General features: G+C 37.1%; 1 protein-coding gene across 2 annotated transcripts in view; it reads left to right on the top strand.

Annotated features, from left to right (window-relative positions):
- KCNN2 (potassium calcium-activated channel subfamily N member 2) overlaps positions 1 to 27,610 on the top strand; it is a 477,213-nt gene that overhangs the window by 144,438 nt on the left and 305,165 nt on the right. For both annotated transcript variants that reach the window (XM_043920758.1, XM_043920759.1), the window contains exon 2: positions 13,310 to 13,395. The gene's annotated coding sequence lies outside the window, so the exon portion shown is untranslated. The remainder of the gene's footprint in view (positions 1 to 13,309; positions 13,396 to 27,610) is intronic.

Below are 27,610 nucleotides of genomic sequence, written 5' to 3'. Positions count from 1 at the left end.
TTAGGATGGACTGGTTGGATCTCCTTGCAGTCCAAGGGACTCTCAAGAGTCTTCTCCAACACCACAGCTCAAAAGCACCAATTGTTCAGCATTCAGCTTTCTTTATGGTCCAACTCTCACATCCATATACGACGACTGGAAAAACCATACCTTTGACTAGACAGACCTTTGTTGGCAAGGTAGTGTCTCTGCTTTTTAGTATGCTGTCTTGGCTGGTCATAACTTTTCTTCCAAGGAGTAAGTGTCTTTTAATTTCATGGCTGCAGTCACCATCTGCAGGGATTTTGGAACCCAAAAAATTAAAGTCTGTCACTGTTTCCATTGCTTCCCCATCTATTTGCCATGAAGTGATGGGACCAGATGCCATGATCTTAGTTTTCTGAATGTTGTGTTTTAAGCCAACTTTTTCACTCTCCTCTTTCAGTTTCATCAAGAGGCTCTTAAGTTCTTCTTTGCTTTCTGCCATAAGGGTGGTGTCATCTGCATATCTGAGGTTATTGACATTTCTCCCAGCAATCTTAATTTCAGCTTGTGCTTCATCCAACCCAGTGTTTTTCATGATGTCCTCTGCATATACGTTATATAAGCAGGATGACAATATACAGCCTTGACGTACTGCTTTCCTGATTCGGAACCAGTCTGTTGTTCCATATCCAGATCTAACTGTTGCTTCTTGACCTGCATACAGATTTCTCAGGAGGCAGGTCAGGTGGTCTGATATTCCTATCTTTTTAATAATTTTCCACAGTTTATTGATAACAACCTTGGGAGTATACTAAAAACCATTGAATTGTGACTTTAAGTGAGTAAATTGCATTAAATGTGAATGGTATCTCAATAAAGCTGTTATAAAAATTTACCAACAGGAATTATGGATCACTTTTCACCTTTAGACTGTATGAATTTTAAGTGTCAAGGCTAAACAGACTCCTATGAACATTCAGAGTCAAGGCATATTGCCCTTATGAACTCTTCATGCAGAATGTGCTAGACAATGACCTTCAGGAACCAGAGTAGAAAAATATCAGTGTAGGGACAGGTAATAAGTATGTATTCACCTGTAGTAGTAAGACTAAATGGTTGTTACAAATAGAATGATCACATGTCCAGTTTCCCAGTATAGACCAGTTTATACCACTGTCTTGGCCCGATTAACTTGATCCCCTTCACTCTTAAAACTTTTCTTATAACTTTGAAAAAATGTTTATTACTTACTTATTTTATTACATGTTTATTTGACCATGCTAAGTCTGAGTTGTGGCATGCAGGATCTTTTAGTTGTGGTATGTGAACTCGAGGTATGTGAGATCTAGTTGCCTGACCAGGGATTGAACCCAGGTCCCCAGCATTGGGAGTTCAGAGTCTTAGCCACTGAACTACCAGAGAAGTCCCTCAGAACTTTTTGACTTTGTAAATTACATAAATGTTCTCAAGTTATGGGATTATAGTAGCTTTTTTAAAGTCTTGTGCTCTAACAATGTAGATAATGTAATTTATTAATAATGGGAGACAAGTGGGTAAGTATCAAAAAGTAGCATAAGCCTAATAACTGCCTTTGAAGTGTTCCTGAGAGTAAAAGGATATTCCTTTGAATTAGATGCTAAGGGATAGGAGGAAGGAGAGAACGTTATTAACAAATTTTAGACTAGGAAACAAATGGAAACTTTTAGTGTTTGGTTCTGCTAGTTCTCAAGGCAATTAGAAATTCCTGTGTCTTGCCCACCTCACCTCACTTTCCAGTACGTTTCATCCCACATCACTGTTGATAAAACTCAGGTTGTACTACTTCAGTGGTCCTTCCCCACCCATTCATATTTCTTGATGTTGGAAGATGCATTGTGGGGTTTGTTGTAGGTTTTGTCCATTCTGTTAGTTTTTGTTTCATTTATTCTATTGGATTTTTCTTTAGGGGTAATTCAGGAAAATTTAAAATCTGTTCTGCAACCCGCATCTTCTAACCAGAATGCTCCTGAAAGCACATTGCCCTCTTCTATTGTTTCTTCTTTTTATGTTTTGCTTATGTGTCATGTTCTCCAATAAATTTGCCAAGAAAGAACTTAGGGGAAGTTTGTTTTGGTTTTGTGTTTTTAAATTTGAATTCCTGAAATGTCTTTATCCTTGCGTTTAGATGACAGTTTGTCTAAGGAGAGAATTCTGGTTAAAAATCCATTTCCTCCAAGATGTTGGAAGCCTGTCTTCATTTCCTTTTAGCTCCCGGCATTGTTGGTGGCTCAGTGGTAAAGGCTCCCTCTCCCAAGCAGTAGACACAAGTTCCATCTCTCTGTTGGGAAGCTCCCCTGGAGGAGAAAACGGCAACCCACTCCAGTATTCTTACCTGGGAAATCCCGTGGACAGAGAAGCCTGGCGGACTGTAGTCCATGGGGTTGCAAGAGAGTTGGACAGGATTTAGTGACTAAACAACAACAACAATAAACTGCTGTTGAGAAGTCTGTTGTTATGATCTTCCATCAACCTTGGTCATCTGTCTGCTTATCACTGATGGTCTTGCTGTTCGCCAGGAGTGTCAAGGATTCCCCTTGTCTCTGGTGTTCTGAAATTTTATCGTGTTGTGTCTCAGCATAAGACTTTCTTCATTCATCTTGCTAGGGATTTGATAGGTCTTCCATTTCATTCTGGGAAATTTCCAAGAATTATTTCATTTGAATTTTCCTCCTTTCAACTCTCTGTTATTCTCCCTCAGACACCTCGTCAGGTGATGACCTTCTTAATCTATCTTCTAATTCTGATTCTTCCCTTAAATTTTTCACAATTATTTTGGTTTTTTCTGTCCTATAAAAGTTTTCTTATTTTCCAATACTTCTTTTGATTTTTAAATTTTTGTTAAAGTATAGCTGGTGTTCTTTTAATTTTAAATGTTTTTCCATCATATATTTAGTTTCTAGGAACTATTATTTTCATACCTATGTCTTTTTTTCTTAATAGCATACTATTTTATCTTAATGGGTGTGCTAAGATTAAATATCAATACAAAACAGAGATGGGACTTGAGTATTCCCTGACCAGATGATACTATTTAAGTCATGCAAGCAAAACTAAATCTAGCTCATTTCGTGAACATAAGTGAAACTTAAGCTATTTCTTGTAAATGCCTCTGATAGTCATAAAAGAAACTTAAGTCACCTTTTAAAGTTGGCACCTTTTCCCCAAATTCCCTGCTGTCTGGAGATACCCATTGTAATACCCAAAGTCCTCATTTTCACATTATAAGTCATTCTGTGGCATCATCCCACTGAGCTTTATATCAGTTTTTAATTTGAAAGTTCTGAGTTCATGAGCTGTTCTTATATGCACAATGAACACTAAATGCTATTCATTGCTTTGGAGGCTTGCATTTTGCTATTTCTGGGTCTTTGATAGGTATAAGTATTTTTCTTTTCTTGCCAAGTACACTAATTAAGAGTAGTTTTGGAGTCTTCTCTGGTAGCTTAGGGTTTTTGTTTCTTTGAAATGTTGTTTCTACCATGCTCTTTAACTTTTGTCTGTCTTGGTGGTGTTGGTATGAGACATTTTATTTCAACGTCTTTGGGCATTTGATATTTGTTCTCACTTGAGCACAAGGTACTAGGAATCCCACTGGAGGTTTGGTTGTTTGCTGAGCCATGCAGCAGCATAACGATGTGCAATCATACCCCCCTATGTTTCATGAGTCAGGACGTTTCTCTACAGAGAAGTTCTTTGCTCTCCTCCCAGGGAACTAAGACTGCCATCGACGTTCCTCAGAGCCAAGGAGGAAAGGAGGGTGAGACTCTTACCAGGTACATGTACACTTGTACTTAATCCCCCTGTTTTCAGCATGACAGCCTCTCCTTGTGAACCTCACTGCTGTACGCTGAGGTCAGAGTCCCTCTTCGTCAGTCGTTCCAGACTTCAGTGTTAGGACAGAACAGGAGAGGTGAAATAGTGCCCTAACTGCTTCTTGAACAGACACCACCTACCTTTGAGATCTTTTGTTCCTCCCTTTCCTTAGTCCTTTAATGTTCTTGCAGTGTGTGGCTTGGCTTCTTTTTATCTTCTACCACTGCCTACATTTTTGGGGCTTCCTTGGTAGCTCAGGTAGTATAGAATATGCCGTCAATGCGGGAGACCCCTGTTCGATTCCTGGGTCAGGAAGATCCCCTGGAGAAAGGCACGGCAACCCACTCCAATATCCTTGCCTGGAGAATCCCCATAGACAGAGGAGCCTGTGGACTACAGTCCATAGGGTCGCAAAAAGTCAGGCAGGACTGAGTGACTTTGACTTCTTCACACTGTCCACATTCAGCTTGTAGCTTTCTCTAACCAGTTCACTCTTAAGGCTCTGCTTTCTGGCTTGCTAATAGTTCTTGGCATTTCTCACTTGCTTCATGTTTTTACCAACACTCTGACTTGGTAGAATTTGGGCTTTTTACTTGTTTGCTGTCTTTTTAGCTGGACATCGGGAGACGTTGGAAGGGGACATTTGCCATGTTTATGACCACCCTCTGTGATAGTTTTTATTATTTCTATGATATACATAGAATAATAAAGGTACAGTAACTTGCTTGCTGCTGCTGCTGCTGCTAAGTCACTTCAGTCGTGTCTGACTCTTAGTGACCCCATGGACCGCAGCCTACCAGGCTCCTCCATCCATGGGATTTTCCAGGCAAGAGTACTGGAGTGGGGTGCCATTCCATTCTCCAGTAACTTGCTTACTATGTATAAATAATAACCTGTGCTATATGGATTGAACCCAGATTTGAAAGCTCTTATTCTCTGCATGAACTGATTCACAAAAAATAGTTCAAATTGGTAACTTTAAATAAGACAGCAAATTCCAACAGTACTAACACTTAGTGAATATTTCCATGCAGCACCTAGTTTCCTCACGCTCCTGTGCATGAGGTCTGTTTCTATTCCCCGTTTACAGATGAGAAAACTGAGTTGTCGAAAGAACACCCAGAAAGTAAGAGAAAACCTTAAATAGAGTCAGTACCCGCAACCAGGAGTCTGCCAACATTTTTCATAAAGGCAGAGTAAATATTTTAAGTTTTGTTTACTGTATGGCCTCTATTGTAATTACTCAACTCTGCTATTGTCTCGAGAAAACAGCTCTAGGAAAATGTGTAAAGAATGAGGGTGGTTGTGTTCCAGTATAGCTGTTTACATAGATAGATGGTGGCCTGAATTTGGCCTGTGGGCAGTAGTTTGTTCATCCTTGCCTTATATCAGTGGCCCCCATCCTTTTTGGCAGCAGGGACCAGTTTCATGGAAGACAATTTTTCCATGGATCTGGCGGTGGGGGATGATTTCGGGATGATTCAAACACATTACATTTACTGTGCACTTTATTTCTATTATTACATCAGCTCCACTTCAGATCATCAGGCATTAGATCCTGGAGGTTGGGGATCCCTGCCTTAGATAATTTTTTAAAAAGTAGAAATAATGAACACATTGTAATGAAACTAAGTTCTTCTGCAGCCAGAGAGATTATTATACTCTTGCTATTAGGCAGAGAGTCAAAAAATGCATGGTCATTTCAAAGCCTCAGATGACTTGGTCAGATACTAGAACTTGACTGAAAGGAAAGAGAGTGACAGAAGTGAGGGCCAATACTAGTAGCAATGGTGCTTGAGGAAGAGATGAGGGATTCCCCACAGGTGGCGCAGTGGTGAAGAATCCGCTGGCAACGCAGTAATTGTGGAGACACGAGTTCAGTCCCTGAGTTGGGAAGATGCCCTGGAGAAGGAGATGGCAACCCGCTCCAGTGTTCTTGTCTGGAGAACTCCATGGACAGAGGAGCCTGGAGGCCTGCAGTCCTTGGTGTTGCAAAGAGTCGGACAGGACTGTGCTCGTTGCTCTGCTCCTCTGGGGTGTCCATGGCTCTCACACGCCTCAGATGCTTACTTTCAAGGATGAATCATAAAAATGCACTAATGGCACCAAAATCACCGGTTGTCATTTGCATGAGGCGAAGATCCACCTGAGAGCTTTGCGGTCCTCTAACACTCAAAAACAAGCACAGAAACACACACACAAAGTTTATCTGGAAAATTAAGAGCAACCTCAATGGTAATCAAAAGGAGTTAGTAAAATCATCAGCGACTTTTAGGCTATAGCATTGTGACTTTGGTAACAAGCAACAGGTGGCATCATCGTTTCCGAATGACTGATACCAGACATCATGACTCCTGTTTTTCATTTGAAACCAAGATCAGAGGGAAGTTTTACTTATTGCCTCCATATAACCCAGAGCCTGAGAAGCAGGAGAAATGTCCTTGTTTGGTGGCAGGACAGTTTTGCTTTGCCAAGAATGTAACTTGGATAGAGTTAATGAAATATTTCAGTTTTTCTGAAGAACAGTTTGTGTCGTATAGAAAACCAGCGAGGCAACAATCATTTAAGAGTTTATTTCTACTGGAGTACAGACTTGTCAGCTGTAACCAGGATCCCAGCCTCAGGATAGAAATTCTAATCACTTTTTATCTTCTCCACCACAATGAATAGGAACAAAATTTCTAACGGGTGATTTTTTAAAGTGGAAAATATACTTTATATTCAGCTGTGAGAAATCGGTAGCTAGATAAAGAATAGCAAAGGAGAGTTACTTTTCTTTCTTCATTGTGAAACATATTCCTTACGTTCTGTAACACAAAAAACTTTCATCATGATTATGGACTGAGACTAAGACGGGAAGGGATCGTGCTGTCTCCAGGCTTGGAAAAATAGTCAGGTGCTGTCACTGCATTCATATCAACAAATCAGATTAGAACCCCAGACAGGAAACTGTTATGAGACCGTCTTTTACATTCCTTCCTTGAGCCACTCTCTCTGCATATGAAAACTTCCACCTGTGTTTCTGCACCAGTTAGTTCCTGGGGGTCGGGGGACACACACACCTTGTCCCCGCCCCTGGCACACACATGCACCCTGTCCCCCCACCCTGCCTCCAAGGAGAGAAAGGCATTAAGGATGTTTTCTCATCACCAACTAAGAGTCACCCATGGCCTTCACATATTTGAGAACTAGCTCTGTAAGCAATTTGAGAAGCTTTCTTGCCCCTTTATGTTAGAAAAGGGCTGTAAATTTGCCCTGAAATACTTCAGTTTGAGCTGAAAATTTTCATGAGTTTTTAATGTCTAGAATTAGACTGAGAAATAAACAAGCTTCAGGGCTCCATCATCTAGAATTGGAAGCATGTTTATTATCTAGGCTGCTATCCAAACTGTAATTGGGCAAATGTAGCTTTTGGTTCTTTTTAATTCTAACATAGAAGTTAGCTATTTTATTGAAAGGAATGTTAAGTTAGGTCTGACGGATTCACTTCAACTGGGATTCTCCTCTCTGTGCTTTTCAAACATTCTTGATTTAGTGACTCATTTGTTTTGGCCAGTAACTTCCCCTTTCTCTCTTCAGTCTGCTATTGCTACACCAAGAAAAGAAAATAGTTTAAAATTTCAACAGTGTGAGAAAAAATGAAAAACAGAAAGTAACTTAGTTCCTTAGTTTTGGTCAGAGAAAAGAGACTGTACCTATATATGGTATTTGGTTGAGGTAGTATATGGAATGCTTGACTATTAGCACATGACTCTGAAATCCATGACAATGCTCAATTGATTAGCCTCAGTTGTAATCATTTTGGGAAGATTTAATTTGGCAGATCTCAAAGTGTCCCTAAAGCCAGTATGATGTATAAACTCCTTAGGATGGGGTATCTCAGAGGAATCAGAATGATTTGAGGTTCTAGTGAAAAAGATAAATTCCTGAGCATCACTCCAGATTTTTTAAATAAAATCATTAAGATGGTATCAGTAGATGCAGAACAAACTTAAACAATATCCAACATCAACTCATAGTAAATTTCTGATTAAACTAGGAAAAGAGGAAAACTTCCTCAATTTAATAAAGAATATCCAGAACCACTTACAACACCTAAAATAATGAGCAAGGCTTTAGAATACAAGGTTGATATATAAAAGTAAATTGCTTTTCTGTATACCTGCAGTGAACAAGTAGAATTTGAAATTAAAAACTAAATACCATATACCTTAGCTCCCCCAATATTAAATACTTAGAAATAAGTATTTAGAAATTATTATATTTTATATTTTATTCTATTATTATATTATAATATATTCTATGTATATAATTAGAAATAATACAATAAAATATGTGCCATATCTGTATGAAGAAAACTAAAAAACTCTGATGAAAGAAATCAAAGAATAAATTTAGAAAGAATCAATGCTTATTGATAGGAAAACTCAGTATTGTGAAGATGTCAGTTCTTCCTAACTTGATTTTTGGATTCAATGCAATTCTAATAAAAATCCCAGCAAGTTATTTTGTGGATATTGACAAACTGACTCTAAAGCTTATACGGAAAGGTAAAAGACCCAGAATAGTCAACACAACATTGAAGGAAAAGATCAAAGTTGGAGGACTGACATTACCTGGCTTCAAGAATTTCCTATAAGCTACAGTGATTGAGAAAGTGTGATATTGGTGAAAGAATTGACAAATAGATCAATTGAACATAATAGAGAGCCCAGAAATAGCCCCCGCTGTAAATTCAGTCAACTGATCTTTTACAAAAGAGTAAGGGTAATATAATGGAGAAAAGACAGTCTTGCAACAAAAGGTACTAGAACAACTGGACATCCACAGGCAAAAAATAAATCTAGACGTGTCCTTACATCCCTCACAAAATTAATGCAAAATGGATCATAGACCTAAATGTAAAATGCAAAACTATAAATATCCTAAAGATAACATGTGAAAATCTAGATGACCTTAAGGTTTAGATATAATATCAAAGGACAATTCATAAAGAATTGATAAATTGGATGTCATTGAAATTAAATTTTTTTTCCTGCTCTATGAAAGACACTATGAAGAGAATGAAAAGATAAGCCACAAACCAGGAGAAAATATCTGCAAAAGACATGTCTGATAAACAAATATCCAAAATGTCTCTGCTCAGTCACTTGGTCATGTCTGACGCTCTGCGACCTTCTGGACTGTAGCTGCCAGGCTCCTCTATCTGTGGAATTTTCCAGGCAAGAATACTGGAGTGGGCTGCCATTTCCTACTTCAAGGGCTCTTCCCAACCCAGGTTTCAAACCCACATCTCTTGGATCTCCTTCATTGGCAGGTGGATTTTTTACCACTGTTCCCCCTGGGAAGCCACCCATAACATACAAAGTATATTAAAATTGAACAATAAGATCCAACAATCTGATTTTTAAAAAGGCCAAAGATTTTAATAGATACCTTACCAAAGAAGGAACAGATGTCAACTAAGTATGTGAAAAAAATATTCGACATCATATGTCATCAGGGAAATAAATGCATATTAAAACAATGAGATACCATTTCACATCTGTTAAATGGTCAAAATCCAGAACCTAAAGCTGGACACCGAAATCTGGAGAGGACATAGAGCAACCAGAATTCTCATGCATTGCTGGTGGGAATGCAAAATAGTGCAGCAGCTCTGGAAGACAGTTTGTTGGTTTCTTACAGAAAACTAAATATACTCATACCATGTGATTCAGCAGTTACACTCCTTGGTATTTACCCAAAGGAGTTGAAAACACATCCACACAAAATCCTGCACACAGGTGTTCATAGAAGTTTTACAATTGCTGAAACTTTGAAGCAACCTAGAGGTCCTTCTGGAGAAGGCAATAGCAACCCACTCCAGTACTCTTGCCTGGAAAATCCCATGGACGGAGGAGCCTGGTAGGCTGCAGTCCATGGGGTCACTAAGAGTCAGACACGACTGGGTGACTTCACTTTCACTTTTCACTTTCATGCATTGGAGAAGGCAATGGAAACCCACTCTAGTACTCTTGCCTGGAGAATCCCAGGGACAGGGGACCCTGGTGGGCTGCCGTCTATGGGGTCGCACAGAGTCAGACACAACTGAAGTGACTTAGCAGCAGCAGCAGCAGAGGTCCTTCCAAAGTGAATGGATAAACAAATTGTGGTTCTTACAATAGAATATTATTCAGTGCTACAAATAAATGAACTATCAAGCCATGAAAAGAAATGGAAGAACCCTAACGGTATATTACTAAGTGAAATAAACAAGTCTGAAAAGGCTGCATAATGTAGGATTCCAGCTATATGACATTCTGGAAAAGGCAAAACTATGGAGACAGTAAAAAGATCAATGGTTCCCAGCGGGAAGAGAGGGTTGAATAGGTAGAGCACAGAAGATTTTTAGGGAAGTGAAACTACTCTGTATAATCCTGTGATGATGAATGCGTATCACTATACATTTGTCCACCACTCCAGTGAGTATGTTGATATTGAGGGAGACAATGCCTGTGTTGGGGTGGGGAGTCTATGGACAATATCTGTACCTTCCACTCAATTTTCCTGTGAACCTAAACTTCTAAATTGTGTCTTTAAAAGAACAATCGGGGAACAAAATCATTGGGTTGGCATCAAAGATAGACTGTATCAGGGTCAGCAAACATTTTCTGTAAAGGGTAAAATATGGTCTTCAGTGCACAAACTTTTTTTTTTTTGGACAATTCCTCAAAAATGTGAAAACAATTGCCAACTGATGATCCTTAAAAATGAAGTGGCAGTTTGGATTAGGCCACAGCTTGCTGATCTCTGAACTGTATAATTAGAAACATTGGTCTTTCAGAAAAAGTTCCGAATGCTAACTTTGCAAATAGATAACATATTTTTGAGTACCTCCTGGTCTAACAAATAATACATTAGAAATCTATATTCTGATTAAAATGGTGTTGTTGAGTGATGTATTATCTACCTTCCTCAATCTAACAATATTGAACAAAATATTTTAAATATATACTTAAAGTATATGGAGCTTCCCTTGTGGCTCAGTTGGCAAAGATTCCACCTGCAATGTGGGAGACCTGGGTTCGATCCCTGGGTTGGGAGGATCCCCTTGAGAAGGGAAAGGCTACCCACTCCAGTACTTGGATGTAGTATTTAAATGCTCCATCACTATGACAATGAGCAAAAGGAGAGAGGAGTCTTACCCAAGAAGAGGAAAACAAAACTTCATGAAAGGTGGGTGGTAAACTCAGTAAGCAGCTGAACTGCCATGCAGTGAAACACGTACATCAAGGCAATCTTCCAAAACAGATTTTAAAAACAAGTATCTTTCAAATCTTAAAAGGGATACAGGAATTCATGTGTGCTTGCATGCTAAGTCGCTTCAGTCGTGTCTGACTCTGTGCAATCCCTGTCCATGGGATTCTCCAGGCAAGAATACTGGAGTGGGTGGCCATGCCCTTCTCCAGGAGATCTTCCAGATTCGGGGATTGAACCTGTATCTCTTACATCTCATGCACTGGCAGACAGGTTCTTTACCACTTGTGCCACCTGGGAGGCCTGATAGAGGAATAAGTAATATTTATAAAATAAGAAAAGGTGATTATCAATTACAGACAGATGTGACTCAAGAATAGGGAAAACAAAACAGAACAAATTATCTGGAATTGAAAATTACTGTCATGTTTTAATTAATAGATGAACATAATCAAAGTGATAATCAGTTTAAGGCCAGAGCAAAACTCTGAAAGTTTGAGAAGAAAGTGAAAATGAAATTAAAGACCTAAATCATAAAATAGATTGAGAAATTCTAACATATACCTAATATATGTTCCAAAAATAAGAAATGTGGCATTGGGAAGAGGCTAGATTTTAAGAAATGAGACAGTGTCTTCTGAGTCGAAGACTTAGATCCTCAGATAGTGACCTAAGTGGTAAATATTGTAAATAAAAATTCAGTCAGTCCTAAATACAGTATAGCGACACCACCACGCTGTATGACACTTTTAGGTGAAATAGAAAACACTTCCTTCTGTCCATACTGTCCATTAATTTCATGATTGGTTGAGGAGCCCATGGGCCTAGGTTTTGCTTCCAGTTGCTCCCCTAGCCGTATTCCTTTGTACAGGGCAAGAGCACCCTGTTCAAACACCCTGTTCAAACACCCTGTTCTCCAACACCACAGTTTAAAAGCATCAATTCTTCAGCACTCAGCTTTCTTTATAGTTCAACTCTTACATCCATACATGACCACTGGAAAAACCATAGCCTTGACTATCAGACAGACCTTTGTTGGCAAAGTAATGTCTCTGTTTCTTAATATGCTGTCTAGATTGGTCATAGCTTTTCTTCCAAAGAGTAAGCATCTTTTAACTTCATGGCTGCAGTCACCAACTGCAGTTATTTTGGAGCCCCCCAAAATAAAATGTCACTGTTTCTATTGTTTCCCCATCTATTTGCCATGAAGTGATGGGACCAGATGCCATGATCTTAGTTTTCTGAATGTTGAGTTTTAAGCCAACTTTTCACTCTCCTCTTTCACTTTCATCAAGAGGCTCTTTAGTTCTTCTTTGCTTTCTGCCATAAGCGTAGTGTCATCTGCATATCTGAGGTTATTGATATTTCTTTCGGCAACCTTGATTCCAGCTTGTGCTTCATCCAGCCCCACATTTTGCATGATGTATTCTGCATATAAGTTAAATAAGCAGGGTGACAATATGCAGGCTTGACATACTCCTTTCCAAATTTGGAACCAGTCTGTTGTTCCATGTCCAGTTCTAACTGTTGCTTCTTGACCTGCATATGGATTTCTCAGGAGCAGGTCAGGTGGTCTGGTATTCCCATCTCTCAAAGAATTTTCCACAGTTTATTGTGATCCACACAGTCAAAGGCTTTGGCATAGTCAATAAAGCAGAAATAAGTGTTTTTCTGGGACTCTCTTGCTTTTTTGATGATCCAACAGATGTTGGCAATTTGACCTCTGGTTCCTCTGCCTTTTCTATATCCAGCTTGAATATCCGGAATTTTACAAGTCACTTACTTTTGAAGCCTGACTTGGAGGATTTTGAGCATTACTTTGCTAGCATGTGAGATGAGTGCAATTGTGCAGTAGTTTTTTTTTTTTTTTCCATATGTGTATGATAATGCATGCTTGAAGTCAGTGGAATAAAACTCTTTAAATGCTGAGGGAAAAGGATTCACATCCTGAGGCACGGTATGGCACTAAAATTGTCATTCAGAAGTAAGGATGAAATAGTTTTAGTGTTAGTTTCTCAGTTGTGTCTGACTCTTTGTGACCCCATGAACTTTAGCCCACCAGGCTCCTCTGTCCATGGGATTTCCCTGGCAGGAATACTGGAGTGGGTTGCCATTTCCTTCTCCAGGGGATCTTCCTGACCCAGGAATCAAACCCGGGTATCCTACATATAAAGGCTGACTCTTTACCATCTGAGCTACCATGGAAGCCCATAAATAGTTTAGGACAACATCTAATAGAATTTATCTCTTACAGATTCTTGCTGAGAGAACTACAAAAGGATGGAGTCCAGCAAAAGAATAAGTGAATTTAAGGAATGGAGTGGGATATAAGCAATAACGGTGAGTGAAATATGTACATTTAGTTCTAATGGAACACAGTGATTTTATTGAGGAAAAAAAATGTTAAACTTAGGTCAGCTGAGTTTACTTCAGTTATACCCTCCTCTCTGCCTGTGTTTCAACTATTTTCAGTATAGTGACTTGCTCTGTATTGACCATGATGTGTCTGTTTCTCCTGCTAGCTAACTACCACTACACCAAGAAAAGGAAAACAGTTGCTATTTAAATAATACAAGAGAAAGAAAATCAGAAAGTATTTGTCTTTATACCCCTGGGTAGGCTCACCTAGTGCTTAGATAAGTGCCTCTCATGTAAAAGGTGATCAATATATTTATTGAGTGAATAATATATTCTCTTTTTCAGCCCATGGTAAGATTAGTGATCAGAGATTCATATCCTTGGTTTGTTTTTCTCAGAAGACAGTGATAAAAGTGAAGCTATAATTAAAACATGTTACAGAGTCTACATTTTCAAGAACTTTTGGCAAAGAATAATTTTGGGGGAGACAGTTTTCTGTGAGTTCTCTTTTAGGTCTTGAATAAATCTTAGGTTTAAAAAAATTTTGACTTTCTTCTCATCAACAATGAAAATCTGGTTCTTGATTGGAAAGAAGATAGGTATTTTAAAGATAAATTCTTAAAGTAGTCTTTCAGGATATGTCACCCAGTTATTTTTCCATAAAAAAGGCAGACAAGGTCCTCACCATCATTCCAGAAGCACTTTCTGTCCAGGCTGTGTGCTGTCCTCATATTTCTTTAGGGAATTCTCTGAAATGGCCTGGCAGCTCCAACCTGGTGGTGAGATCATCATCTTGGCAGAGGGATGGTCATTTCCTTACACTTTTGCTCCATACGCAGCTTGCCAATCAGTAGTTGGGTGTATTTAAGGTATCAGCACTAATAGTGAAGGTCCCTTACTTAATTTTATGATTACCTTAGAAAGGGCTTTTGTCCATATACTCATGTTTGCTAAGGATGTGTGACACAGTGTTAAAAGCCAGATTTTCATGAGGCAGGTGGCTCTAGTCCCCAAATCTATATCATTTGGTACTTCTTGGTAAGTCAGTTATGGAAAAATCCAGGTGTTGTATATGTTGTGTTGTTGTTTCATCATCTGGGGTTTTTGATTCTTAAAACTTGTGATGTGGCTACTGGCTAAAATTGAGCTGCTGTTTGAGCATCAGGATAAAAGCCAGGGCTCATCCACGTTGAAGTCTTTTCTGTTTTCACACCTACCATCTTTCTGACTACTAATCTCTAGTTAGCATCCATTGATTTTTTACAAAAATAAAACAGAAACCTGTTGTTGTTCAGTTGCTATGCTGTGTCTGACTCTTTGCGACCCCATAGACTGCAACCTGCCAGGCCTCCCCGTCCCTCGCTATCTCCTCGAGTTTGCCCAAGTTCATATCCATTGAACATTAACCTGTTAAATATCTAATCAGTTTTTGCTCTCTTTTTGCTACCTATTTAAAAGAAAATTTGTAATGTAGATCAAGAGTTGAAATATAAAAACAATTATATTTCAATTGATAGCATCCATTTGACATGAACATTTTCCTAGTTTAGGATAGAAAAGTAACTTCTATTTACTGTGATGAAAAGATTTCCAAAGACAAGTAGTAAAGAGTTTGATGCTTTGGGGCTTCAGAAAAACTTTAGAGAAAAATTTTATGGAAATGCTTTTGTTTACCTTTCAAACTCATATCTTTGAAATTAGAGAGGGGACCGTGTCCATTTTCCTTTAACTGCATTTTTCAGTGTTTCAGTTAAGTACATAGTATACAATATTTTTCACATGTAATGAAATCAGTGGTTATTTTAACAGCAAGACAGAAGGCTCACTGAGCATTTGAAAACAGTATATTATTCAGAGTCTACTTAGGTGATAGAAGTAATTTTAACAGGAGAATTTAATATAAATCATGATCATCCAGGAATTGGACATCTGACAAAAGGAACACTAAGATTTCAGACTGTCCCTAGAACTGAGAAAGTTAAGGGAACAGATTAGAATTATCAAAAATTAGAATTTTGGCTGAGGGACAGACAGAGCTTGGGCTCAGACTTCTGAGAGGGTGGGGCTGGGCTGTGTTAGAGCCTCGGGAAAGCCACCAAGGTGCTGCGTAAGTGTGGGAGTCCAGCCATTATGGAGGGGGTACCAGCCGGCTGAATCTGGGACCAGCGAGAAACCAGTGATGTGGGTCCTGCCAGCGCTGGGAAAAGTGCTACTGGAATCAGCTATACTACTAGAATAACCAGCCAAAGGTGCCTCTTTGTTGGGTGGCAATGAGAGTAAAAGGAATCAAAACAGGAATAGGAAATAACCTAGAAATACGGTGTCCTCCCTCTATCCTTCTGTCTACTCTCTCTCTAGAGCCCCCTATCTTCAGAGCCTAACACTGATCCCACTAGCCAAAGAGAAATGGTTTGCACCACCTCCCCGCTCCTCCCAGAATCACAAAAAGTGAAGAATACAAGAGTGGACCTGAAGCTAGGTGATGACAGTTTAATAATGAGCAACAGGAGAAAACAAAATAAAACTGACCTGTCTTGCTCACCATCTGTATGATTATTTCATGAAAAATAATACTTTTGACCTGTTGGTCCTTTAATGGACTGGAACCTGGTGGTCCGGAGTCGACCATAAGAAAGTAAGAGAGAGAAAGAGGCTGCTATCCCCTGGTTTACGCGGAAAGCCAATAGAGTCCTGTTCTTAGGGCTCGCGCTGCTGCAGGTAGGCACCAGGAGCCCTCTCGAGTGGGTGAAGGCACAGTGCGCCTTCTCAAGAGGGTCTTAGAAGCCTGGGCAAGAAAGTGAGCTCAGCGGGCCTCCGCGCTCCAAGGAATTAGCCAGAAATAGAGAGAGAGAGAGAGAGAGAGAGAGAGAAAGAATAGAAAGAAAGAAAGACACGGGGACCCAAGCTCTGATGGAGCAAAGGTGTTTTTAATCAACGTGGCGTGGACATATATACTGTAACGCGATCCCTATTAAAGAGAGAGTTGGAAACAATCACCTTTTACCACATGGCTCATAAAAAGGAAGAGGGTACTTATCATCGTAATGAGAAATGCCTGGATTCCTCAGCCCCAGGAAAGGCGTGCCTCTCCTCTTAATTCCTGAATATTCAGGAAGTAATAAGGGCCAGAGGGTTCCTGACAGATCCAAAACAGCACACAGAAAGCCTCTTGTTAAATGCTTCCTGACATTGACCTTTGTATTTTAGGTAAAAGTAATCATTGTTTTTTTCAGAAAATATTTTTCTTGCTCAATTAACTAAATGGAGTCTGAAAAGAAATTAGTTGGATAAAGATGGTTGGCTCAACATATGCATGTGCTTTCCCAAATTTCTTAAAATAGCTGAAGTGGTATTTTTTAAAATCTTAATTATGTTATAAAATAATAATAATTCATGACAGAAAGAAAGAGGGGGAAAAAAGAATGCTGATGAAAAGACACATCCCAAAAGAAAGCTGGAGAATGTCATTGCAAATGTGGGAGTGGTTCCCAGGGAGCTGGAACCTAAAAGTCAATGAATATGAGAAGCAGATCAGGCTTCTGGAATATTGGGATGAATAATGGGGTAATTTCTTTCTGAGGAAGAAAACCAATCAGCGCCCCCTCCCACCCTGCTTTATCTGCAAAGGGGCTAGCAGGGACAATAGCAGTTTGCTGTCAACATAAAGGGATTCATGTAGGCTGTGGGCCACAGAAGAAGCCCCTCATATGGTTAATGACCCCTGGAAGGGGCATTGAGTCAGAGAGTAGAAGAATAGCTACAAAGTCACCTACAAAACATGCCCTGTTCTTTTCCTACAAACACGCAAGGTAACTATCCAAGAAAGGAATAGGTCAAACAGTGACTCTGAAATACAAAGATGAATAGACAGTAAAGAATTGCATGAGAAGGTCTGTCACTATGAAAGAGAGTCACCAAATTCACAAAGAAGATGACTGCTTTACACCTGAAAATTTAGTTATTTGAGTAGACCAAAAAAATAATAAAGGAACTATAATTGATATTGAAGAGATGATATAACATCTGTTTTTTTAAAGGCCATTATCAGAAGAAAAACAAATGCCTTGGTAATTATAAATCATTGATAATTTTAAAATAATCTTAATTGTTTTATAAAACTGTAATTCAGGATAATGCATATGGGAAAAAAGAAAGCAGATGAATTTAATTTGTACAGAACAACATGAATCAGCAATAGTATTTATACCAATGTAAGTATTTTGGTAGAACTCTTAAGATCTCATTAGTTATCTTGAAGGCTGAATAGACACAGCTAAAGAACAAGTTAACACTGAGGTGCATGTATCATTACATAAAGTAGAATTTTCTTCTATTCTAAAGAAATATGCCCAGGGCTGGGATTATAAGATCATATGGTAACTCTATATTTAGTTTTTTTTCCCCTCAATTTAAGGAACCCTCATAACTGTTCTCCATAGTGGCTGTACTAATTTACATTCCCACCAACAATATAGGAGGGTTCCCTTTGTTCTACTCCCCTCGCCAGCATTTATCATTTGTAGACTTTTGGATGATAACCATTCTGAGCAGTGTTAGGTGATACCTCATGGTGGTTTTGATTTACACTTCTCTGATAATGAGCAGTGTTGAGTATCTTTTCATGTGCCTGTTCACCATCTATCTTCTTTGTAGACATGTCTATACAGATCTTGCCATTTTTTGATTGAGTTGTTTGTTTTTTTGATATTGAGTTGTATGAGCTGTTTGTTTATTTTAGATATTGACCCCTTGTCAGTTGCATCTTTTGCAAATATTCTCTCCCATTCCATAGGTCATCTTTTCATTTTGTTGATGGTTTCCTTTGATGTGTGAAAGCTTTTAAGTTTGATTAGGTCCCACTTGTTTATTTTTTATCTTGGGAGACAAATCTAAGAAGATTTTGCTGTGATATGTCCAAAAATGTTTTGCCTATGTTCTCTTCTTGGAATTTTATGGTGTCATGTCTTATATTTAGATATTTAAATCATTTGGAGTTTATTTTTGTGTATGGTGTGAGGGAGTTTTCCAGTTTCATTGATTTACATGTAGTTGTCCAGCTTTCCGAACACCACTTGTTGAAGAGAATGTCTTTTCCCCATTGTATAGGTTTGCCTCCTTTATCACAGATTAACTGAATGTAGATATATGGGTTTATTTCTGGGCTATCTGTTCTGTTCCATTGATTTATATGTCTGCTTTTGGGCCAATACCATGTTGTTTTGATTACTGTAGCTTTGTAGTGTTGTCTGAAGTCTGGAATGGTTATGCTTCCAGCTTTGTTCTTTTCCCTCAGGAGTGCTTTACCAATTCTGGGTCTTTTGTGGTTCCATATAAATTTTAGGATAATTTGTTCTAGTTCTATGATAAATGTCATGGGTATTTTGATAATGATTGCATTAAATCTGTGGATTGCTTTGGTAGTGTGGCCATTTTAACCATATTAATTCTTCCAGTCCAAGAGCATGAGATATTGTTCCATTTCTTTGAATCATCTTCAAAATTATTTATCAGTGTTTAATAGTTCCCAGTATATAAGTCTTTCACCTCTTTGGTCAGGTTTTTTCCTAGGAATTTTATTTTTTTGATGAGAATTTACAAGTTTTTTTTTTTTTTTTTTTAACTTCTCTTTCTGATATTTCATTGAAATCTGTTGCATTTTATCACAGTAAAGAAATGCAGAAGATTTCTGTATGGTAAGTTTATTTTCTGCTACTTTACTGAATTCATATATTAGTTCTAGTAGTTTTGGCCCAATGTTCATAGCAAGATCATTTACAGTAGCCAAGACATGAAAGCAACCTAAGTGCCCATCAGCAGCTGAACGAATAAAGAAGATGTAGTATACACACACACACAGTGGAATATTACTCAGCCACAAAAAGAATGAAATAATGCATATATAGCAACATGGGCGGATCTAGAGATTATAATACTAATTATTTTAAGTCAGACCAAGAAAAACAGATATCATATGATATCACTTTTATGTGGAATCCAAAAAATGTGATATAAATGAACTCATTTACAAAACAAATAGATTCACAGACTTAGAAAACAAATTTATGGTTATGAAAGGTGAAAAGGCAAGAAGGAATAAATTAGGAGTTTGGGATTAACATATACACCCTACTATATAGAAAATAGATAAACAATGAGGACCTGCTGTGCAGCACAGGGGGCTATATTCAATATCTTACAGTAACCTATAATAGAATATAATCTGAAAAAGAACATGTTCATCATATATAACATATATATCATATATATATTACCTATATGTCATAAAGAATCACTTCACTATACACCTGAAACTAATGCAACATTGTAAATCAATTATACTTCAATAAAAAAAGACATAACAGCAACATGAATCAATATTAATATGTATGCCAATATAAATACCTTGGTAGAAATTTAAAGATTAGTTAGTTTAAAGGCAGAATAGACACAGCTAAAGAACGAATTGACAAGTCAAGGTTTTTCTCCATAGAGGAAAAGCAGATTAAAAATGACAAAAAGTTGTTATATGGAAAATGGGTCCAAAATGCATAATATTTTGTCTTCCAAATATTTCAAGCATATAAAAAAGAGAATACAGGGACATCCTTGGTGGTCCAGTGATTAAGACTAGGTGCTTCCAATGCAGGGGGCATGGGTTCATTCCCTGGTCAGGGAACTAAGATCCCACATGCCATGTGGCCAAAGAAAATAAAAATTTAAAAAATAAGAGAGGTGGAATGGAAGAAACAACCAAATAAATTATTTATAAAGCATTTTCAGTGTGTACTACTATACTAATTTAAAAGGGCCCACCAAGCTACAGTGGATTAAATAATAAAAGACACATAATTTGCCTGTTGTGTTCACAGTCACATCCCTAGAAGACTAAACAAGTGCTTGGCACATAGTAGGTGCTCAACAAAGATTTATCAAATGAATAAATGAATCTAAATGTAAAATGGTAGATTTTGAGAACACCAAGATTAAAGAAAAAAAAAAGATTCAAGGGTCTACAAAGAAAAAAATGTGAATTAGATTTGCATTATATGTAATGAGAAATACCAAGTGGGGCAAAATTTCAAATTCTGAGGGAAATTGATTCTGAAAATAAAATCTTATAGCCAGCCACATTAACATTTAAGTGTGAGTATAAAATAAGACATTTACAAGTATGCAAAGACTCAGGAACATACTAATCTATAGATCCTCTGAGGTGAAGTAAGTAAGCTTGTGCTCTAGCAAAACAAAAATGAATTGAAAGAGGACATAGACTGGGGAACAAATGAACCAGGAAAGCTCGTAGCAAAGTTTATGTAATGAGGCTTCATTGAAAAAAACAACATCCTGGGACTAAAATTCCCAAAGATCTCAACAGAAGAGTTAGTTGGTCAGTAGCTGGGGGAGAGTTGAGTGGGGAAAACTAGATAGGAGGAAGAAAAAAATCCTGCTCTGTTCAGTAGGTAAATATACATTTAATACATTAAACTTTTTGAAAAGTATGTTTTAACATAATGGAAACCATAGATTAAATGTTCTTAAAACTCAGAGTATAGAAGAATATTTTAGAGTGTTTCATTTAAAAAAAATGTTTGATGAAATTATATGAGCATTCTTAATGTTGATTGTTGTGCAGTAGCTAAGTGATATCTAAATCCTTGTGACCCCATGAACTGCAGCACCACTGTCAAATTCTGTCTAGTAAAATTTGACAGTTTATACTGTGTCAACAGTACTTAAAAGTACTTATTTCTGTACCTTCACAACACTTGATATAATCAAATGACTTTTTCCTCAGTCTGATCATATTTTTAAATTTAGTCTTTATTCGAGCAGCGTTTCATGGTTATCCCTTGAGACCCATGAAAAGAGAGCTCTAATATGTTCTTTAAAATAGCTGTATAATGTTTCATAGTGGTTGGTACTTCTTAAGATTATGCCTGTTTTGCTCTTGTTGCTGTTGGTAATAATAAATATTCTTCACCAACTATTCTTGTGTAGGGTCAAATGTGAAAATCTAATTTTAGCAGATGCTATTAAATTTCTTTGACTTTAAACTTTTCCTGACCACTCAGTTCAAAACACTTTAAATTCACTCAAAATTCTTATTACTCTGAAAAGTTTCATTCACAAATTGGTTTATCTGATATTTTACTCTGTTTACCTTGAGAATAAAAGTCATTTTAGACAGGGACTTTGTCTAACTTGCTGTATGTCCAGTGTTTATAGCAGTCAAGAAGTTATTGACGAATGAATGCAAGTGTAAGTTTTAAACACACGGTGTCTTGTTACTTCCTCACTTTTGTTCCTGCTCTTCCCTCTACTGAAGATATTGTTACCTGTCAAATTACACTTACTCTTTAAGACTTAGTTCCACTGCTTTTTGATTCATGAAGGATCCTTTGAGTTCCTTCCCTTGGAAGTGACTTTGTCTTTGCTCCTGCCTCTGCAGTGGCCTGAACTACAGTCCACACTCACTCCATCTTGCTTTGATCATAACAGCATCCTTTGTTGTTCACACAGCTGTCTTCTCAGTGGATCATAGACTCCTGAGAACAGAGGCCATGTCCGTTTATCTTTCTGTTCTCCAGAACTCTGATCACTGTACCTGGAACTTAACAGAATTCTTATTTTAATGACAGTATTACCATATGTACCTTGATACTCTAACAGGCTTAGTAGAAGAATGTTCAAATTTGAAACCAAAAAATAAAGAGGGCTTTCATTCTTAGTTGTATGATACTCTTTTTATTTTTTTTTAATTGAAGAAGGACTGATTTGCAATGCTGTGTTAGTTTTTCTACGGTACAGCAATGTGTATCCGCAGTCCATATACATGTGTCCCCTTCCTCTTGAGCCCCCCGCCCACTCCCCACCCGCATCCTAGCCCTCTACGTCATCCCAGAGCCCCAAGCTGAACTCCCTGTCCTATACAGCAGGTTCCCACTAGCTATCTACTTTATGCATGGTAGTGTGTATCTGTCAGTGCTATGCTCTCAGTTCGCCCCACCTTGTCTTTACCCTGCTGTGTCCATAAGTCTCTTCTCTATGTCTGCATCTCTGTTCCTGCCCTGCAAATACGTTCATCAGTACCATTTTTCTAGATCCCCTATACATGGTTAATATAAAATATTTGTTTTCCTTTCCTGACTTATTTTACTCCATATGATAGGCTCTAGGTTCGTCTACATCACTACAAATGACCCAGTTTTGTTCCTTTTTATGGCTGAGTGATATTCCAGTGTAATATGTACCACAGCTTCTTTATCCATTCATCTGTCAGTGGACATCTAGGTTATTTCCATTCCCTGGCAATTGTAAACAGTGCTGCAGTGAACGTTGGGGTACGTGTGTCTTTTTGAATTATGGTTTTCTCAGGGGATATGCCCAGTAGTGGGATTGCTGTATCATATGGTAGTTTTAGTCCTAGTTTCTTAAGGAATCATCATGCTGTTCTCCATAATGGCTGTATCAATTTACATTCCCATCAACAGTGCAAGAGGGTTCCCTTTTCTCCATATCTTCTCCAGCATTTATTATTTGTAGATTTTTGATGATGGCCATTCTGACCATTGTGAGGTGTACCTCATTGTAGTTTTGATTTGTATTTCTCTAGTAATGAGCAATATTGAGCATCATTTCATGTGTTTGTTGGGCATTTGTATGATATTCATTTTGAATTAACCTCCACATAGCTCTTTCCTTTTTGTAAATGAGGATTATAATTCCTAACTTTCAAGGTTGCAGTGAAACCTTGTACATATACAAGAAAACATGTGTGTGTGAGGTTTGCAAGTGGCCATATATGAAGCATGGTTCTTGGAACATAGCAGATGGGTATTTGGTGATTCATTCATTTGCTAAGTAAACAATGAGTGCTTGCTCTGTGACAGACACTTATGACTGTGATTATAACAAAAAAAGTCCCAAGACCATGTTCATTGATAGATGTTTGTAATTTGGGGAAGGATGAAAAACAAGGAGAAAAATTTTCATTTAAGTGATTAAGAGGTTTAAAGCTCAGGTACGCACTATGCTGGAACAAAAGAATCCCAGTCTTGAGATGTTTGTTTAATGAATCTGAGATCAAATTCTACTTCATTAAAAAATTATTAAACATAGAGACTCCTCTCAATGTAAGTCAAGATAAATTGAAGAACTTATGAATTACTTTTGAATCTCTTAGGTGAAATAAACAAAATCTATTTATATAACCTTTTTTAGCATATGGAGTACAAGAAATAACTTTGAATATTGCATTTACCAAAACAGAACAATAAAACTAAATTTATGTGACTGTATTTCAAATTTTTTAAATGTCAACCAAATTCATTTTAAAAGCAGCTTAAAATGTATAACCTTTAACTGTCTATCTGAGTCTTCAAAATAAAATCATGGTGGTGTATTCTGCTTCTTAGGTGGAATAGTTTCTTTTTACAAAACATAGATCAAATAGCAGTATAATGTCTGAAATTTAAATTTTGATAATTTACTTTGTCACTCTATTTCTGATATGTAAGATGAGCTTTCTTCTCAGCTACTTACTTGAAAAGTGTATTTTCATGAGTTTCATACTGTCTCTTCTTCATTACTTAATTTGGGGCTCAGAAATTTTAAAAAGTTGTCAATTATATACAAGAAAAAAGTAACGTTGGGGCTTATATAATTTAAGCTTTATATTGTGGCTTTCTTTTTTGACATATAAAATCTGTCGCTTTTATTTTCTCTTTACAAGTATTATGACTTTTTTACTTTCAAAAGTAAAAGACAACAGCAGCAGTAAGTCATTATAGCTTAAATCATAATAAATATTTCATAATGTACTGCCTAAGGCCCCTAATATTTTAAAAAAACATTAGAATAAATTCCTGAAGATAGCAATTAAAATATCTCAAGGAGAAATTGATTTCCTTAATTATTTCAATTATTACCATGACAATTTAACTAGTTTCACTAAATAATAGAAAAGGTAAATCTTCAAAAATACATGATTGCCTAGAAGTTAAAAAAATCACTGATCCCTTTTCAGTACTTCAGATAAAGCTATTTTCTTTTATATCACTCAGTGTCCTTTTTCACAACGATTCATGCAATAATGATTTCTTCTTAGAATTTTGATTCCTGGGAAATATAAACTATTAGCTTGTTTTCTTCTCCCATCTAATAAGATTTCTGCCATCACTTTTTGCATTTCCTTTTTTGCCTTTATTGGTTAGGAACTTTCCGCTGAACTTAAGCTGTATTCAAACACAGCAATTACACTCTCACTGGCATGGTTACCTCCTCCTTTTTCCTGAAAGGCTTTCTTTTTATCTTTATGTTAATTACTTTGTGTACTCATGTGTTTCATATGCGGATCCCTGAAACTCTTTCAAATGTTATAAATTTATAAAAGGCTTTTCCTTAGAAATTGTATTTGTGATTCTTTGATGTAGTAGTTAAAGAAATGGAAGCAACGGTTGAATCTCTCTGTGTACACATACACATACTACACACACACAGTTTTGTTTCTTTTTTTTTTTTTTAAACAAAGCAAAGATAACCTTGTTTAAGTTTACTTACTGGAAAAAAAGAATTATTATTGTGGTGCTACTGAGAAAAATGAAAGCAACTGGATCTTTGAAAACATTCAGAAGTCTGTGGAAGATAAGACAGAGAAATAAGTCCCCATTTTAAAAGCAGAGACAAAGGCGAAGAGTAGAGGCTGACAGAGGCTTGAGTCCAAAGAACGAACTTGAACCTGCACAGAGTACATCCTCACAAATGGAGAACACCTCACAAAATTTTTTCTTTTTGTTTGCATTGAATGCCAGGTATTTTAGATAGATATACCAAATTGTTGTAACAGACTTAGAAGTGAAAAATGTCTCAAACACAATAGAAGTTACAACAGTTTGACTAAAACTAAGAGATTGTGATGTGAGGGTTGGACCATAAAGAAGGCTGATTGCCAAAGAATTGATGCTTTTGAATTGTGATGCTGGAGAAGACTCTTGAGAGTCCCTTGGACAGCAAGGAGATCAAGCCAGTCAATCCTAAAGAAAATCAACTTTGAATATTCATTGGAAGGACTGATGCTGAATCTAAAACTGCAGTACTTTGACCACCTGATGCGAAGACTGACTCATTGGAAAAAACCCTGATGCTGGGAAAGATTGAGAGCAGAAGGAAAAGGGGCAATCAAGGACGAGATGGTTGGATGGCATCACTGACTCAATGCACATGAGTTTGAGCAAGCTCTGGGAGATGGTGAAGGACAGGGAAGGCTGGCGTGCTGCCGTCCTTGGAGTCACAAAAACAAAATCAAATAGGATTGAGAAACTGAAAAACAACAGCAAGGATTGCATTTGTTTTGAGATGAGTTGGAAATTAATTTTGTCCTTTAAATGTATTTACAAGTAGAATTGTGAAAGGTAAATTTAAATACTCCACGGGCTCACAAAGAGTTGGACATGACTGAGTGAGCGAACTGAACTGAAATTTAAAGTAGGATTCATTTCCCATAATTATTGACAAAAGTAGACCCAAGGAGTAGTGGTGTCTTTATTTTAAAGTTGCCTGGGGAAACTGGTTTATTCTTTGATTTTCAGTCTCTTATTACATGTGTGATAGTGGATGACATTATGACCAATTCTGCTAAAATAGTGACTCCCAGAGTCACATCTATTAGGCATCTACTTCTAGTGTTTTTCTAATCCAAGTGTAAACTAAGTTTGCCAGTTATGGTTTAAAAACTGTGACAGGCAAATAAGGAAATTTTAGGTTGATTTGGTTGGTTAAATTTTGTGTAAATAGAAAAAGTGAATCCTCCAGTTTCCTGATCATCACTGGATGACTTAATCACTTATCCTCTTTTCTAATTTTTACCTTCCCATAAAATTCCTTGGGTTTTTTGTTTATTTGTTTAAACCTTTTACTTGGCATTAGGCTGTTACCGGTACACAGATCTGTAAGATAATTGGATCTGAGATTACTAGCATCTGAATTGGCAAAAATATGTCTAAATGAATTGAATTCAATTAAAAAACATAATTCTAGTCCACTAATTTCATTCTTTTTTTCTTTTAAAACATGTACTGATAGCCCAAAGATAAGTACTGTTGCAAAAATTGTGAGAGTCCCAGTAACTTTATATTCCACTGAGAATCTGTGATTTGGCCACACATCTTATTGTTTTGAATTAGAGTAGAACATGGCACATTGGAATAAATTTTTAAGGTAAGAAGCTCCATGGAATAGAAAATTGATGGTGTTGTCTGAATTGAAAGTAGAATCAGAACACATGTCATCAATCCTATTTAGTCTGCCAGGTTATTACATTAAATTTAATACTAAATTAGTGTTATAAAAATGTATAAAATTAAAGGTCCATCCTAAATCATTCAATATTTCCTTCTCTTCGTTTATACATTATTAAAAATTTCATTTAAAAAAACCTAAACAGTCACTGGTAGACATCAATAATCTTTGCAGATTTGCATATTGCCTTCTAATCTGTCCCCATGTACTCCTGCCTTGTAATTTCCTGTTTATAGCAGATCTTGTTACATATTCATGAGGATGTATTGCTATATTCTCAATGAGGAATACATCACAATAAATCAGTCTTAACTAAATTTTTTTTTCACAGTTTCTTTGTTATCTTTAAATGATCTTGTTTGTTGAAACTTTTAAGGAAGAATTCCCTTTGGATTATATTCTCCAGCTTGAAAAATTCTAGTCTTTAACCCTGTGATGTCACATAGTTTTATCTTAAATGCCGGTTCTTATAAATAGATAATAAAGAATCAGAACACTGTGTTGAGTAGGATTCTGAGTTTTCATAAGGTCTCAGCAGGTAATTGATTAGCAATGATGTTCATGGAGGCAGTAGGGTGCTTTTGAAGAAAAAAATATTTATTACTGATTTCAGAAATATTTTTTATATTCTGTTTACTATTTTTACCAAATACAAAAATAATTTAGTTACTTGCCTTTTAAAACAGATTTTTGCTGTTTAAATTAGTCCTTTTTTAAGGGGATAGGCAATTTTCAATTCTCTGTTTCTGAGTTGATTAGAGTACCTCTTCATGTACCTCAACATACATATACCTGATGTCATGTCTGAGGATGAATTTCTGTCTTAGCTCGTGAAAACTAGATTTCATAGATTTTTAAAAATTGGGTCACAGTCTTTTCTTATCATTATTTGCATGTTTTT

This window comes from Cervus elaphus, chromosome 12, assembly GCF_910594005.1.
Source record: "Cervus elaphus chromosome 12, mCerEla1.1, whole genome shotgun sequence".
NCBI lineage: Eukaryota > Metazoa > Chordata > Mammalia > Artiodactyla > Cervidae > Cervus > Cervus elaphus.
Note: the sequence above shows the minus strand (reverse complement) of the source record. Positions and strands in the feature narration are given on the sequence as shown.